Source organism: Kogia breviceps, chromosome 14 (genome assembly GCF_026419965.1).
Source record: "Kogia breviceps isolate mKogBre1 chromosome 14, mKogBre1 haplotype 1, whole genome shotgun sequence".
Taxonomy (NCBI): Eukaryota; Metazoa; Chordata; class Mammalia; order Artiodactyla; family Physeteridae; genus Kogia; species Kogia breviceps.
The window spans coordinates 44,457,257-44,476,009 of record NC_081323.1 but is presented as its reverse complement, the minus strand read 5'-3'; the positions used below and the strand labels follow the sequence as shown (position 1 = coordinate 44,476,009).

The 18,753-nt window shown below is 39.3% G+C and overlaps 1 pseudogene; it reads left to right on the top strand.

Annotated features, from left to right (window-relative positions):
- The first annotated feature begins 17,767 nt into the window (after positions 1-17,767).
- LOC131741112 (large ribosomal subunit protein eL29-like) lies at positions 17,768-18,246 on the top strand (annotated as a pseudogene).
- The last annotated feature ends 507 nt before the right edge of the window (positions 18,247-18,753 follow it).

Sequence of the window (18,753 nt, the reverse complement as noted above, 5' to 3'; positions counted from 1 at the left end):
TGTACCAACTCTCAGGGGCTTTTTGCCATCTTAACCTTCATTGTGTCAGCCTGTACAACAAAGGCCTTTACTTTCTTAAAGTATTTTGGGGAGTAAACTTTCTGGATCTTGTTTAGGCAGCATCCTTCACACTCTTTTGTGGGGAAGCCTCTTGTGTCTCATTGGTTTGAGGCACTATTAAGATATATCTCATTAATGGCCAAATGATGGATCATTTAAACTGAAAAAACTCTAAATTGGTAAATATCTATAGACCTCTCATTATAAACAGCTATTTTATTGGTACCTGTGAGGAAAATTAATCAATTATATTAAATTTATATATATATAAAATGTTAACTTAAGAACTCCCTTAGTTTAAAACAAGAAAGAGGGCTTCCCTGGTGGCACAGTGGTTGAGAGTCCGCTGGCCGATGCAGGGGACACGGGTTCGTGCCCCGGTCCCACATGCCACCGAGTGGCTAAGCCCGTGAGCCATGGCCGCTGAGCCCGCACGTCCGGAGCCTGTGCTCCGCAACGGGAGAGGCCCCAACAGTGAGAGGCCCGCGTACCGCAAAAAAAACAAACAAAAAAAAAAAGCAAGAAAAATCAGTTTGGGGAGCCTTATTTTTGTTCTCTTCTCCTCAGCAGATCTTACAGATGCTAATAAAGCATTAGAATAATTAATGTTAATTAGGTTGATTAACAGGAAAATAAGGAAAAAAAAAAACTGAAGGGAAAGTCTAGACACTTTTTCCCAATAAGGTAGAAATTTTAAAGGGACTTATTTCAAATGGATAAAGAAATCTTTAGATGGTTATTTTAAAATGGGATAAATAAAACAGATGTTAATGGGATTAAATCAAAGGTTTGATACAATACTACCTAAGGTTGGATGGGCCAAAGGGACCCCTCTATTGACTGCAACATTAAAGGGCTCCAAACAAGTCTTCTTTATTTATCCCAGTTTTATATATATATATATATATATATATATATATATATATATATATATATATATATATATATATATATATTTTAAAGACTGGGAAAAAATTACAGAGATACCTGATCAACAATTATTTGGGACAATATTTAGGCCAATTAATCAAGTTAAAGGATTGACAAAAGGGCCAGAGTACCTTGGCTCAACCCTCCCCAGAACCTGTTATACAAAAATAGATTAAAAGGTCAGGATAAAGAAAGGCTTCTAGGACTCCTTGTAAGACCAACACTTGTTGATTGGATCTGAATGGAAACTAACGTTAAGAGTATAAAAGTTTATAAAATTGAGATGAAAATTTATAAAAATTGGTATATTTAAATGAGCTTTATAAGATAGGTGATGCCACGAACAATGATGCTTCAAGGACAAAGGACGTCCCTGCCTGAAAAAGTTTTAGTGTTACACCCCCTACTGGATCTTAATCAACTTCCCCACCTTGTTGCCAAGGTTACGAAATTCCTGAGCCCACCTGGGCGACGCCTATAAAAACTGATCAATAGCACATGTTCAGGCTCAACTCTCCCAGTCTACAAGGAAGTCACTGCTGTTCTGGTAGTGACCCTTCCCTCTAATAAATTCTATCTTGTTTACATTCTGCCTTATGTCTGGAAATTATTTTCCAACCCGCATTCGGACCACGACAAGGTTGTTACATCACTTTTGCTTAATTATATTGTGGGATAGACATGTTTCCCTGGAGAACACTTCCCCTGCTTGGTATTATAAAAGAGGGCATATGAATCTGCCCCTAGGGAAATATTAATTAAACATACTAAAGAAAACCAATAGGGCTACCTGAGTCCATATAAGATAAAGTAAAGCCGAAAGCTAATATTCGGGGCTAATAATAATAGAGATTTTGCTCTGGGTCTAACTTGTGTACTCAGAAAGAGAGCCTTTGTTGAATGCCTTATACAAGTTTTTGAAGGCATGATAAATTAAATCAACCCTAAAGTTCTAAAACACAGAGCTCTGAAATTTCAGTTTAGTTGGAAATCTTCTCACTGATATAGAAAAACAAATTAAAGAAAATACATTTGGGCAAATCAATCTTTTAATATCATTTATGTAACAGACCAGTTCTCTGGGGAGTTAAAAGCAACTGTCTTTGTCTTGCAAATCTCTACAAATCAGAAATGTAAATACAGCCCACAGTGACCTGATACTGAACCTAATTAGCTCAATCAGGTAGAACCTGAAACAAAGGGGAAAAAAGGGAAAAGGTGGCCTTTTAAACTCAAACCAGTAGAAAGTCTCCCTCAACCAAATTCTAATTCATATCCTCCTTCAGGGTTTATCAAGGACAAATACAAATCTTAAAAGTCTTTTCCACAAACAGTAAAGTCTTCGTCATCTGAGCAAGCAAATTTAATTTATTCCAACTGTTATTTATAACATAGTAAGTTCATACTGTAATACCTGATTCATAACTAAGTTTTTATCTTTTATTTTTAAAATTTATTTATATATGTATTTATTTTTTAGCCATGCCACATAGCTTGCGGGATCTTAGTTCACCAACCAGGGACTGAACCCCGGGCCCTGGCAGTGAAAGAGCAGAGTCCTAACCATTGGACCACCAGGGAATTCCCCATAACAAAGTTTTTAAAGTGAATCTATGAGATCTCTAGTTTTGTCTGTTTATATGGCTGTGTGTACATTATATGTGATGTCTATACCTCTGGAAAATATTATCAAAATTAAATGTATAAAAGAGCTCTATTTAATTGACTTAAAAGTAAGCACTTACAAACTAAACATTTCTAAATATGAAAGAAACTGGCCAAAATAAATTTCAGGTTCACCTGATCTAGGAAATACTCAATATTAAATTAACATCTGCTATGCTAGCTTAAGCTAGTTTAAGCTTACTGGTTTAATCAATATAGACGTTTTACTTTTATTGTACCTAGGTTTCCTGAATGTCAATAAGTTCATGATATTTCTGTTACAGAGTTTGTCAATAACAACAACAAAATTAGCTTGGTTTGGTAAACTTTCATAAGTTATAAAATAAATGTAAATGAGATAAGAATTTTCAGGTGAACTCATTAGGAATACTTATGTTTTGGGTATGTCTGTCTAACTAGTTTCTCCAGATTTTGGTAAAGAGTTTTGCTAAATGATGGGAATTCACTGAATATCTAGGTCACTTCAAATAAGATAAGATACCGGAAGCTTAATTGCTAAACAGGCCTAAATTTACCTACTTTTGTCTCCTTACAGGAGGGAAACTAAAGGTATTTGGGTTTATTAGACATGTATATTGTACCTCATTGAGGAAAGAAATTATGTTATATGTTTCAGAGGTTATAGGATACTCCAATCAGAAAATGCTGGTATGACAAACAGTTTACAATTACTTGCTGCTTGTTGGTTTTTGCTAGAGATTAAGATTTTTAAGGGTTAAAATTTGTAGTATGTAATTAAAGCTACTAAAGATAATAAGGGGAACATTTCCATTTACAAAGAAGTAGGATGTGTGTTTTCAGCAAAAGAAGGTGTGGAAATATATTTTGTTAAGGGAAAAAATAATTCTGTCCTAGAGCTGGTTATTTCTGGATAAAAAAATAAGGGACAATCTAATATGAATACAAAAAGTTGTGGAAGGTTTGCAGAAAGGGAGCCCTGTAAAATAAGTTTTGTACATAGTCAGGCTGGAATTAGACTAAATTTAATTAGGTAAATGGGCTTTGTTATTAAAAGTAGGCTGGTACAAGACTGGACTTGGTTCCTATCTCTCTGTTAAGAGAACAAAGTTTTCTTCGAGTACTGCTTTTGATAACAGATTGTGTGAGTTTCTTTGCCTTTCAGTGATCTGTACTTGGTTTTTTGTTCCTTAAATCTTCTGTCACTTTGGTTAAGTGAATAAGTATTATTCCACAGTGATCTATGTTCCTGTCTGATCAAGTGTTTTGAGACCTTTTGATATTTTTGACAAACTTCTCAAATATCAAATTCTAATAAGTTATTTTGACCTCTAGCTAACTTTGAGATGCTTCAAAGGAACCCTGAGACATCTCAGAGAGGAATATTAAATTAATATTAATTTGGTTTATTTGGTATGTTAAATTGCCTAAGAAGCATTGTCAAATGATTGGAGATGAATGTTTGGTTATATTGTATGTAAATGTCATTAATACAGATATTCTAAAATTTACATGGAATTCTTAAAAATCTGATATGCTCTGGGATAATGTTATCAGTCACAATTCTAGTTATTATCTTAAAATGTATGTCTAAGAAATATCCAAGTTTCTTGTCAAATGCACTGTGATCAGATCTTTCACCATGTAGTCTTTTGTCCTTTATACACAGTCACTGTTTTACTCTGATACTCATAAAATGAAGATATCAAGAAAATTCATAAAAAGAACTTTTTTTACAAATATAAATTCTGATAACTTTTAGATCATACCACTAAACTGGGTAAAAAATTTACAAAACTCTAATGGAAAACCCGAAGATTTCATCCAGATCATCAGGAATTAATTACATGGTACTGAATGAACTGATAAATATGATTTATAATTTTATGACTTTTTCTGAAGTATACTGACTTTTAAAAATAAGATTATTTATTTGTTTATTTATTTATTTTTGGCTGCATTGGGTTTTCATTGCTGCACATGTGCTTTCTTTAGTTGCAGCGAGCGGAGGCTGATTTTTGTTGTGGTGTGTGGGTTTCTCATTGTGGTGACTTCTCTTGTTGCGGATCATAGGCTCTAGGTGCACAGGCTTCAGTAGTTGTGGCACTTGGGCTCAGTAGTTGTGTGCATGGGCTTAGTTGCTCCGCAGCATGTGGGATCTTCCCGGACCAGGGCTCAAACCCATGTCCCCTGCAATGGCAGGCGGATTCTTAACCACCGCACCACCAGGGAAGTCCTGAAGTATACTGACTTTTAATCTTTGTTTTCCAGAAAAACCTTTCCTCTTATGCTGTGACCCACCTGATCATTCCAGAATTTGGCTCCCCTGTGGACTTGATGGTTTACTTCAACCAGATTACAGCTAGTTATACTAATTATTGTTTTAATTTGTTCTCTTTGTTTCCAAATTGTTTATTCTTTGTCTTTCTCTGCTGCACTATGACTTTATTATTTATCCTATCTAGTTTATAAGATTGTCTTTTGCATTATCCAATGTGTAACCAGGACTCCAGCAAAATTAATGATGGCTAAAAGTCTTGAGACTTTTGATTATATATAAAACCTCCACATAAAGTAATTGTAATAGTGCAAATCTAGATATCGGAAGAAGCAACAAGGCAAAACATTTTCTGGATCATAATAGACTAGTAAGATAGAAGAGCCAAAGAATTTTAGATTATCCACAGGGCCTGATCCAAAAAAGATCAGCACATTGAATGGCATGTCAGCAGAATCCTTGCCTGATCTAGGAATGAGCCATCTTAGCACTGTGGGACAAAATTTGTCATAAAAAGCCTCCCAAACATTTGTTGAATTTATGACCAAGGGGAGGCATTGTGGATGAAAAATGTAACATTGCTGCCATGTCAGCAAACAAAGAATGGTCATCAAGCCATCAGCCACTATAGCCACTATTGACAGTGAGCTCTAAGGGAACTCGGGATGGAGACAAGGAGGTTGCCTGCTGCCAATCCCTCAGCCACTGCAGCCACCCCTGCACCTTGAGGGGATTCAGGATGGAGAAAAGCAGGATATTAGCCCTAGATAGCTAAGATGCATATCAAAGGAATGATTTCAATGAACCCAGACTCTTGCATCTTTCCATACATAGAAAAGCACTAAATGAGATGTCTGGTTTTCTTTAATTAACAGTAATCTTTTGATGTTCTACCTGGTTTCTGTTGCAAAACTCCTATATATCCTGGCTCTTCCTTTACCTCTTTGGCACAGTCCTTTAGTGATCTGAGATGTTTTCTGGGTTTAGTCCTCAGAAAATCTGCCAAATAAGATATAATTTTCAACTTTTAGGTTGTGCATTTTTTTCAAACATAGCCCGACAATCCCTTTCCCATAAGACTTAGATAAGACTCACAGATGCTACCCCCACCTTGGCCAGACACAGACCCTCCCGATTCCCATTCTTTGCCTCATAAGTGATTGGCTGAACTGCTTGCCGCCAATCATCAATAGGAACAAAATTCTTGTTAACCAAACTTTGCTTAAGATCATCTCCTTCCCTCAGGTCCCTGAACTTTGGCCCACCCTCAACCTGAACCAGAATACAGACCCTCTTGAGAATGTCCTGGCCTCAGAGTAAAATATCCTCTGATACACCGTCTGATGTTGTCACTCCCCTTTATCCCATGTCCCTACCACTGTTCTTTCTATTCTTCTCCCTATAAAAGATAAACCCCTCTTTGCCTAACCATTGAGACACACAGATTTTATGGTCAGAGTGCTTTCCTTCTGCCGCACTCCCTTTCCCTTTCAATAGTACCTTCTCTTCCCTTCAATAATCCTCTCAAATAAAGTCTCTGAATAGAGAGCAGACGTAAGAAATTTGACAGGGGAAATGGAGAATTTAGAGGGTAGCTATTTGGACAAGTCACCCTGAGGACAGCGTGAGGAAGCTGTATCTGGGGAGGGTGAGAGTGTGAAGGATGGGAAGCAGGGTCCTAAGGACTAGCTGGGGATGATAACCTTTTGCCCAGGGTCAGCAGCAAAGAACAGGACTGAGGATCCAGGGGGTTGTGAGAGTGAGGGGGTCTGCTACCCCAGACTCAGGCCTGAATGCCATTTAAAATGCTCCCACCGCTTCTTCCCTGCTCTTCACTCCCCTAGCATGGGACACTGATGTGAATGGGCCCAACATTGGCCAAACAATGGAAACTGTAGACTGCCTCCTACCTGGTCCCACCACTGCAAACTTTCCTCTAGTAATTAATGCCTCACTCTCCTATACCCTAGATTTATCTCCCATAAACCAGCTCCTTCCTAGCACTCAAACATCTCCCTCATCTTAAACAATTTCCTCTTTGACTCCTAGTCCAGAGGCTGCCCTATTTCTCCACCAATAACCAAATTTATTTAAATGAGTTGTCTTCATCACTTCATTCCCTCACCTCCCAGCCAAGCCTCCCACAGAGAAAGCTGCCAGTAGACATCACAGTTCCACAGCATCTCCCTGTAGCCACATTTGCAGGCTGTCTGACTTGACCCAACAGGGTTCCCCAGACTTGACCCTCCTCCTTGAAGCTTCTCCAGTGAGTTCATTGGTGCCACAATTTTTTTACTCCTATCTCTCTGGTTTCTCCTGAAACTTTGCTGTTTTCCCTCCTTTGCCTGGGCCTTGTTTGTGGTCTCTTTTTTCTTTTCTCTCCTAGCTATACTTTCTCCCAGGGTTCCAAGTATGACTTATATGCTGATGACTACTGGACTTAAATTTCCAGCTCAGCACAACCCCCTGAGTTCAAAACACATCCTCCCACCTGCGTACTCAACCTCTCACCCTCAGAAAATGGCACCTCAATTCACATGGGAGTTGGTTGTCAGGCGTGCCTTTCCCTCACTCCCCACTCCCAAATCATCAGCAAGACTCATGGCTACTTCTTCTGAAATCTGCTGCTTCTCCTCATGCCCATTGCCACTACTCTAGTCTAGTCCAGGCTGTGGGCATCTCTCCCTGGATTTCTATAAGCCTCTCAGCTTCCATTCACCTTCTCCAAACTAGTCACCCTGCCCTGCTTAACCACCATAGTGATCAGGTCCCTTTCCTGCTGAAAACTTTGATGGATTTTCACTGAGCTTCAGTGATAACCCTAAGTCCCAAACATGACCTACAAGGCCAAGCATCCTATGCTGTGTGTCCCCTTCTCCCCCTTCCCTTGCTCACTGTGCCCCAGCCATTTCCTGATCTCACAGAATTCTTTTCTACCTTAGGACTTTCCTCATGCTCTTCTTACTTCTTTGGAGCACCTGCCTTCCCATTTTCTTCTTGGTTAATGCCAACTTATGTCTAAGTCACATCCATATATACTCAAGAAGGCCATTCTGTCCTCCCCAGAATACACCTGTCCTTATGGTCTCTTGTCACACCTCAGCTTCTCCTTCCAAGTACTTATTATGTGTGGATTCTGGCTATTTATTTCTATAAATAGTTGTTTAATATCTATTTCCTTCATTTAACTCTAACCTAGGGGAGTGATCCTGTCTGTTTTCGTCACAACTATAACTCCTAGTTCTTAGTATAGCACTAGGCACAGAATAGGGGTTCAATAAATGGTTCTTGAATGAACACTAAGTATTTTACAATAATAAATAGACACACACCACAAGGACATGGTGTGCCCATCCCCCCAACTGCTGTGAGTGTTGACTGCCAATGTCACACAGCTGCTCCATTCTTTTGGAGAACTGTCCTCAGCTGAGGAGAGCTGCCTCATGGCAAGCCTCAACCCCAAAGATTACAGGCTTTCTCCCTTGCCTCAAGGTAAGGTGAGCAGAATAAGGAAGGGAAAACCAACACTTTGTGATGCCATTCATGCTCTATAGCTCTCCATGGGATCAGGCTGAAGCTAGACATCATCTGATGTAGGTCTTTCTTTAGCAGCTTCTCTATCTTGCTCACCTAACCAGTATTTCTTGAGAGCTCCTCCTTAATAAACCACTGAACAAGAATCTCGGTCTCAAGCTCTGCTTCTAGAAAACCCAATCTAAAACACCTATAATGTGGAGGGAAATATGTGGAGTCAGGGATGAGAAGGAAAAATGAAATGAAGAGAAGTGCAATGAAAGGAAAGAGAGACCTTGTATGAACTAGTGCATGCCCCAAGAATTGAGGTGGATAAATCAACTCTCTGCATCTTTGGTCCCTCCCCAAAATTATTGAATGAGAGGAGAGAGGAGAGAAGGGGAGAAGAGGAGAGCCTTGCTTCTTCCCCCACTTCTCCCTTATATTCTCCATTCATCCCCTGTCCTTGCATCCCATACTGACATCACACACACCCCTCTCCTACTGCTCTGCAGGAGATGAACATGCACTCTCCAATCCCTTTGGGTTTCTCTTTTAGTGCCCCTGGGAGGTAATAATGTGTTCAGTGAAGCCAGAAGGAATATGGTGGTCCCCAATTCTTTAATGGAATCTCAGCCCCTCCTAAAGGAAGATAAATGGACATTAGGTTCATATGAGGCAGGAGAGAGATGGGTCCCTAGGGCAAACTGTTGAGTTCGTTTCTTGTGGATGACATTCTGAGATGAGATGGGAATAACAGAACAATTGAGAGAGGAGGAAGGGCCCTGCTCAGATAGAAGATAAGAGACCACATATTCCTCATTATTGAAGTCAGGAGACCTCCCTGACTACGCATGAACAGAAAAGCTCTTGGAGGTCAAAAGGGGAGTGATGCCAACTAATGCTCACTTACCCATAGGCTTCTTCAGTAGAATCCATCTTGGCTAAGAGATGCATGCTCACACATGGGAAAATCCTGAGATACACCAAACATGGACTCTGAACCAGGCAAATCAAAATGATTGGTCAAAGGAAACATGGAAGAAATGCCCCATAAAAGTGATTGAAACTGCTATGAGGGCACGACTCTCTCTCTGAGTCCACCTGTGAATCTATCCACACGTACTCTTTTTTTCTCTTAATAAATACTTTACTTGTTTCATTACTTTCGATCTTTGGGGAAAATTTTTTTCTGCAAAGCCATAAGGCCAGGGCCTTGTCACTGACCACTGGTCTAGTGGTTAGGATTCGTGGCTCTCACCACCCCAAACCGACCTCAATCACTGGCCGGGAACTGAAACCCTGCTTCAAGCCACTGCAAGCTGAGGCCACCCAAGATCACATAAACCTTCTTTGCCTTGGAACCACCCAGTATGCCCTGTGTGTCCTATAACACAATCTTTTGTTAATCACTAGCTAGGGCACTTGGGTAAAGCAGTGTTTCAAATCCTGACCTCATGGGCTAATGGTATTTAAGAGACATAAATATGTTGCCATGGTGACACTGTAACAGATTAAATTACAAATCCTACTGGAGCAAATCTGCTTTAACAAGGTTAGACTCTGCATGAGGAGAGCAGAGGAAGTCCCATGCCCTCTCAGGACAAAGTTGGGGCCAGTGGACCTGATAGGTGGTAGGGAAGTGGAACAGCCACTACTATCTCAGGCCAACATTTCTTGGTGCTCTGGGCTTCCTGAGTCAATCTTGCCTCTAGAAATGGAGGGTCTAATCCAAAGCTTGTCACTGAAAGATATCTTGTGTCATTCTTTTATCCAATGCCTTGCCAGTCATTGTGCAGCTTGCATCACTCTGCATAATTAATGAGTTAATCCTCATAGTCATCCCCACCCCATCACCACTACCAAGCTGTTCTTAGCTGGAAGATCCTCCAAAGCAAGTGGTTAACAGTGCTCTGCCCCATAAGATTAAGTGTCAAGTATGTGCTTCCTCAAAGGAAGAGAGGAGGCAAATACTCAGGAGAATTACTACTGATGCAAATCTAATCAGGGAACCCAAGATGAAATCTGGCCCTCAGTTTTAAGTAGACAAGATGGAAAGTTATGTAATTCTCACAAATAAGCCTGTCCCTTCTAATAAAAAGTGGGTTTTTACAAATCCAGGTGGGCTTGGTCGCTGTCACTTCTCACAGATGATTATAGTCAATCAGATAAGATTAAGGTACATTGAAGAAATCCAGAAGGGCTGGGTGTGCTGTTCTGCAGGCAGTCCCTGGTGGCCTATATCCTTACTGTTCAAATTATGGTCCATGGACCAGGGGCATCAGCATCACCTGAAAGCTTTTTAGAAAGCTCAAGGAGATTGGTTCAAGACGGCAGAGTAGAAGGATGTGATCTCACTACCTCTGGCAAGAACACCAGAATCACAACCAACTGCTGAACAATCATTGACAAGAAGACACTAGAACTCACTAAAAAAGATATCCCACACCCAAAGACAAAGGAGAAGCCACAAAAAGATGATAGAAGGGGTGCAATCACAATAAAATCAAATCCCATAACTGCTGGTTAGGTGGCTCAGAAACTGAAGAACACATACCACAGAAGTCCACCCACTGAGTGAAGGTTCTAAGCCCCACTTCAGGCTTCCAATCTGGGCATCTAGCTATGGGAGGAGGAATTCCTAGAGAATCAGACTTTGAAGGTTACTGGGATTTGATTGCAGGACTTTGACAGGACTGGGGGAAAGAGAGACTCCACTCTTGGAGGGAACACACAAAGTAGTATGCGCATCAGGACCCAGGGGTAGGAGCAGTGACCCCATAGGACACTGAACCAGACTTACCTACTAGTGTTGGAAGGTCTCCTGCAGAGGTGGGGTTGGCTGTGTCTCACCATGAGGACAAGGACACTGGCAGCAGAAGTTCTTGGAACTATTCCTTGTTGTGAGCCCTCCCAGAGTCCACCATTAGGCCCAACAAACAGTCCATCTAGGTTCCAGAGTTGGGTTGCCTCAGGCCAAACAACCAACAGGGAGGGAACCCAGCCTCACCCATCAGCAGTCAAGTGGATTAAAGTTTTACTGAGCTCTTCCCACCAAAGGAACAGCCAGCTCTACCCACCACCAGTCGCTCCCATCAGGAAACTTGCAAAAGCCTCTTAGATAGCCTCATCCACCAGAGAACAGACAGCAAAAGCAAGAAGAACTACAAGCCTGCAGCCTGTGAAACAAAAACCACATTCACACAAAGATAGACAAGATGAAAAGGCAGAGGGCTATGCACCAAATGAAGCAACAAGATAAAACCCCAGAAAAACAACTAAATGAAGTAGAGATAGGAAACCTTCCAGAAAAAGAATTCAGAATAATGATAGTGAAGATGATCCAGGATCTCGGAAAAAGAATGGAGGCAAAGATCAAGAAGATGCAATAAATGTTTAACAAAGATCTAGAAGAATTAAAGAACAAATAAACAGAGATGAACAAGACAATAAATGAAATGAAAAATATACTAGAAAGAATCAATAGAAGAATAACTGAGGCAGAAGAAAGGATAAGTGACCTAGAAGACAGAATGGTGGAATTCACTGCTGTGGAACAGAAGAAAAAGGAATGAAAAGAAATGAAGACTGCCTAAGAGAGATCTGGGACAACATTAAACGCAACATTTGCATTATAGGGATCCCAGAAGGCGAAGAGAGAGAGAAAGGACCCAAGAAAATATTTGAAGAGATTATAGTCAAAAACTTCCCTAACAGGGGAAAGGAAATAGCCACTCAAATCCAGGAAGTACAGAGAGTCCCATACAGGATAAACCCAAGGAGAAACATGCCGAGACACATAGTAATCAAACTGGCAAAAATTAAAGACAAAGAAAAATTATTGAAAGCAGCAAGGGAAAAATGACATATAACATACAAGGGAACTCCATTACGGTTAACAGCTGATTTCTCAGCAGAAACTCTACATGTCATAAGGGAGTGGCATGATATACTTAAAGTGATGAAAGGGAAGAACCTGCAACGAAGATTACTCTATCCAGCAAGGATCTCATTCAGATTCGATGGAGAAATCAAAAGCTTTACAGACAAGCAAAAGCTAAGAGAATTCAGCACCACCAAACTAGCTCTACAGCAAATGCTAAAGGATCTTCTCTAAGTGGGAAACACAAGAGAAGAAAAGGACCTACAAAAACAAACCCCCAAAAATGAAGAAAATGGTAATAGGAACATACATATTGATAATTACCTTAAACATGAATGGATTAAATGCTCCAAGCAAAAGACATAGGTTTGCTGAATGGATACAAAACAAGAACCATATATATGCTGTCTACAAGAGAACCACTTCAGACATAGGGACACATTTAGACTAAAAGGAGGGGATGGAAAAAAGATATTCCATGCAAATGGAAATCAGAAGAAAGCTGGAGTAGCAATACTCATTGCTTTTAGTAGCAATACTCATAGTGTACTCAGAGAAAATAGACTTTACGATAAAGAATGTTAAAAGAGACAAAGAAGGACATTACTTAATGATCAAGGGATCAATCCAAGAAGAAGATATAACAATTTTAAATATATATGCACCCAAGTTAGGAGCACCTCAATACATAAGGCAAATGCTAACAGCTATAAAAGAGGAAATTAACAGTAACACAATAATACTGGGGGACTTTAACACCTCACTTCCACCAATGTACAGATCATTCAAATAGAAAATAATAAGTAAACACAAGTTTTAAATGACACATTAGACCAGATAGATTTAATTGATATTAATAGGACATTCCATCCAAAAACAGCAGATTAAAATTTCTTCTCAAGTGTGCACAGAACATTCTCCAGGATAGATCATATCTTTGGTCACAAATCAAGCCTCAGCAAATTTAAGAAAATTGAAAGCATATCCAGCATCTTTTCTGACTACAACACTATGAGATTAGAAATGAATTACAGGGGAAAAAAATGTAAAAAACACAAACACATGGAGGCTAAACAATATGTTACTAAATAACCAAGAGATCACTGAAGAAATCAAAGAGGAAATCAAAAAATACCTAGGGACAAATGATAATGAAAACATGACAATCCAAAACCTATGGGAGGCAGCAAAAGCAGTTCTAAGAGGGCAGTTTAGAGCAATACAAGCCTACCTCAAGAAACAAGAAATATCTCAAATAAACAATCTAAACTTACACCTAAAGGAACTAGAGAAAGAAGAACAAACAAAACCCAAAGTTACCAGAGGAAATCATAAAGATCAAAGCACAAATAAATGAAATATAAACAAAGAAAACAATAACAAGGATCAATAAAACTAAAAGCTGGTTCTTTGAGAAGATAAACAAAATTGATAAACCATTAGCCAGACTCATCAAAAATAAGAGGGAGAGGACTCAAATCAATAAAATTAGAAATGAAAAAGGAATAGTTACAACAGACACCACAGAAATACAAAGCATCCTATGCCATTACTACAAGCAACTCTATGCCAATAAAATGGACAACGTGGAAGAAATGGACAAATTCTTAGAAAGGTATAACCTTCCAAGACTGAACCAGGAAGAAATAGAAAATATGAACAGACCAATCACAAGTAATGAAATTGAAATTGCAATTAAAAATATTCCAAAAAACAAAAGTCCAGGACCAGATGGTTTCACAGGTGAATTCTATCAAACATTAGAGAAGAGCTAATACCCATCCTTCTCAATCTCTTCCAAAAAATTGTAGAGGAAGGAACACCCCCAAACTCATTCTATGAGGCCACCATCTCCCTGATACCAAAAGCAGACAGAGACTACAAAAAAAGAAAATTACAGACCAATATCACTGATGAATATAGATGCAAAAATCCTCAACAAAATACTAGCAAACAGAATGCAACAACACATTAAAAGGATCATGCACCATGATCAAGTGGGATTTACCCCAGGGATGCAAGGATCTTCAATATACTCAAATCAATCAATGTGATACACCATATTAACAAATTGAAGAAGAAAAACTTTATGATCATCTCAATAGATGCGGAAAATGCTTTTGACAAAATTCAACACTCATTTTTGATAAAAACTCTGCAGAAAGTGGACATAGAGGGAACCTACCTCAACATAATAAAGGCCATATCTGACAAACCCACAGCAAACATCATTCTCAATGGTGAAAAACTGAAAGCATTTCCTCTAAAATCAGGAACAAGACAAGGATATCCACTCTCACCACTATTATTGAACATAGTGTTGGGAGTCCTAGCCATGGCAATCAGAGAAGGAAAAGAAATAAAAGGAATACAAATTGGAAAAGAAGAAGTAAAACTGTCACTGTTTGCAGATGACATGATACTATACGTAGAGAATCCTAAAGATGCCACCAGAAAACTACTAGAGCTAATCAATGAATCTGGTAAAGTTGAGGATAGAAAATCAATGCACAGAAAACTGTTGCATTCCTATATGCTAATGATGAAAAATCTGAAAGAGAAATTAAGGAAACACTCCCATTTACCATTGCAACAAAAAGAATAAAGTACCTAGGAATAAACCTTCCTAGGGAGACAAAAGACTGTATGCAGAAAACTATAAGACACTGATGAAAGAAATTAAAGATGATACAAACAGATGGAGAGATATACCATGTTCTTGGATTGGAAGAATCAACATTGTGAAAATGACTATACTACCCAAAGCAATCACAGATTCAATGCAATCCCTATCAAATTACCAATGGCACTTTTTACAGAACTAGAACAAAAAATCTTAAAATGTGTATGGAGACACAAAATACCCCGAATAGCCAAAGCAGTCTTGAGGGGAAAAAACGGAGCTGGAGGAATCAGACTCCCTGATTTCAGGCTATACTACAAAGCTACAGTAATCAAGACAATATGGTACTGGCACAAAAACAGAAACATAGATCAATGGAACAAGATAGAAAGCCCAGAGATAAACCCACGCATCTCTGGTCAACTAATCTATGACAAAGGAGTCAAGGATATACAGTGGAGAAAAGACAGTCTCTTCAATAAGTGGTGCTGGGAAAACTGGACAGCTACAGATAAAAGAATGAAATTAGAACACTCCCTAACACCATACACAAAAATAAACTCAAAATGGATTAGAGACCTAAATGTAAGACTGGACACTATAAAACTCTTTGAGGAAAACATAGGAAGAACACTCTTTGACATAAACACAGCAAGATCTTTTTTGATCCTCCTCCTAAAGTAATGGAAATAAAAACAAAAATAAACAAATGGGACCTAATGAAACTTAAAAGTTTTTACACAACAAAGGAAACTACAAGCAAGATGAAAAGACAACCCTCAGAATGGGAGAAAATATTTGCAAACAAATCAATGGACCAAGGATTAATCTCCAAAATATATAAAGAGCTCATGTAGCTCAATATAAAAAAAACAACAACCCAATGCAAAAACGGGCAGAAGACATAAATAGACATTTCTCCACAGAAGACATACAGATGGCTAAGAAGCACATGAAAAGCTGCTCAACATCACTAATTATTAGAGAAATGCAAATCAAAACTACAGTGAGGTATCACCTCACACCAGTTAGAATGGGCATCATAAGAAAATCTACAAACAGATGCTCAAGAGGGTGTGGAGAAAAGGGAACCCTTTTGCACTGTTGGTGGGAATGTAAATTGATACAGCCACTATGGAGCACTGTATGGGGAGGTTCCTTAAAAAACTAAAAATAGAATTACCATATGACCCAGCAATCCCACTACTGGGCATATACCCAGAGAAAACCATAATTCAAGAAGACACATGCACCCCAATGTTCATTGCAGCACTTTTTACGATAGCCAGGTCATGGAAGCAACCTAAATGCCCATCGACAGATGAATGGATAAAGTAGTTGTGGTACATATATACAATGGAACATTACTCAGCCATGAAAAGGAATGAAATTGGGTCATTTGTAGAGACATGTTTGAATCTAGAGACTGTCGTACAGAGTGAAGTAAGGCAGAAAGAGAAAAACAAATATCACATCTTATCACATATATGTGGAACCTAGAAGAATGGTACAGATGAATTGGTTTGCAGGGTAGAAACTGAGACACAGATGTAGAGAACCAAATGTATGGACACCAATGGGGGAAAGTGGTGAGGTTGTTGGTGGAATAAATTGGGAGACTGAGATTGACATGTATACACTGATGTGTATGAAATATATGACTAATAAGAACCTGGTGTATAAAAAAATAAAATTCAAAAAAAAAAAAAAGAAAAAAATGGATTCTCAGGCTCCACCTTAAATCTACCAAATCAGAATTTGTATTGTAGGGGAGGAAAACAGATTATTCCCCACCCTCTTACATTCTATTATTGAAGCCCTGGAAATTAAACTGACAAAAGACAAATTAAGACAGAAAAACAGAGTTTACTGACATATGTATTGTGCATGTAGGAGAAACTCTGTGATGAATGACTCAAGAAGATGAAGAGAACTTGGGGCTTATATTAGCATCTTAATAAGGAACAATAAATTTGTACAGAAGTGAGAAGACAAAGGAGAATGGGTTTCAGGTTTTAAGGGTGGCAAGCTGTGGAAAGGTATATGTATGTATATATATATATATATATATATATGTATATATATATGGGGGGAAACTAATGGAAGATAAGGGTTGTTTTAGTAAAGTTTGTTATGTAGATTCCTCTTGGTATTGTTCCTGGGCTGCTAAGAGTCTAGAGCTGTCTTCCTCTTCCTGCTGAGAGAGGGAGACACCCTAATACATGGAAATACAAATCCTGCTCTTAAGCAAATAGAGGAGGACGGCAAAGAACTTGTTTGGCATGTGCTGCTTCTCAACTGTCTCCAGCTCGGAATAATCCTTATGCCAAAGTGACATATTTTGGGGTGGCATCTGATCCCCTATACATTTTTACCCTATTCCCAGGCAATTCAGATGCATAATAAAGCTTGAGAGGTGCTAGCTTTCAGGCCTTAGAGTTTCTGGAGTGGATGTGTTCACGTGTGCAGATGCTGCTGCAAGTCAAATGACACAACAGGCCCAGTCTCTAGCTCACATCTCACCACCAACTTCACTCAACACCATAGCTGGAACAAGCTTCAGTTTCTGAGGACAATGTAGATACTAATGTCCTGATACGACATAAAGTGGAATTAGGGCCAAGAATTGGATTCATTACTATCTATCAAAATTTTTAAAAGTACACTGAACTTAGTGAAGCTGCTACTTGACACAGACAGTGCCTTAGAGACTATTAATTTATTTATATGCTCAGATTTCTCTGAGAAATATTTAAGGCATAGTACATAAATCAACAAGATGGCTCTTTCTTTTTCAATCAAAGTCACTGTGAGATCCACGGGCTTCAGTGCCGACATGACCAAGTCCAAAAACCACACCATGCACAAGCATTCCCAAAACTGGCACAAGAATGTCATCAGACTGGGGCACAAGAAGCCCCAGTCACAAAGATATGAATCTCTTAAGGGAGTGGACCCCAAGTTCCTGAGGAACATGGACTTTGCCAAGAAGTACAAAGGCCTTAAGAAGATGCAAGCTAACAACGTCAGGGCCATGACTGAACATGCCAAGGCTATCAAGGCACTCATAAAACCCAAGGAGGTCAAGCCCAAAATCCCAAAAGGCAGCAGTCCCAAGCTTGGTCAACCTGCCTACATCACTCACCCCAACCTCATGAAACATTATTGTGCCTGCTTTACCAAGGGTCTCAGATTCTGCTGGCCAAAGTCCAAGGCTCAAACCAGGCCCAGGCTGCTGCTGTGGCTCTTGCTCTGGCTTCAGTTCAGGCTCAGGCTCCCAAAGGTGGCCAGACCTCCAAGAAGGCTCCAAAGTAGAGGTCTCTGCTGATTCAAGGACAGAAGGACTGGTATGACCTCTGGGCTGTTAGCTGCATGGGGATGGTGTCCTCCTGTGCTATTTGTACAAATAAACCTGAGGCAAGATCTGTCAAAAAAAAAATCAATCAATCAATCAAGAAGATGGACTTAGTTAAAAGTCAGAGTCAAGACAGAATAAAAACAAGAGTAGGGACATAAAATTGAATCACGGTTGAAAATGTACACCATGAAGTCTAAACTCTTTTTTATGAGTAGGCCACAAATTTAGTGCTGCATTCTAGTAACCAAACATGAGAATAAACCCAGTCAACACCATTCTCATATGATAAAAAGAAGCCAATTGCTAAGAAGGAAGACAGTATTCTCTGTTCCTCTTCACAGTGAAACTTCTCAGAGGTGTTGTTTACATACACTGTCCTTACCTCCTTGCCTCTGGTTCTCTCTTTGACCTACTCCCCATCTGGCTTCTGCTTCCCTAGTCCACAGAAGTTGCTCTTGACAAGT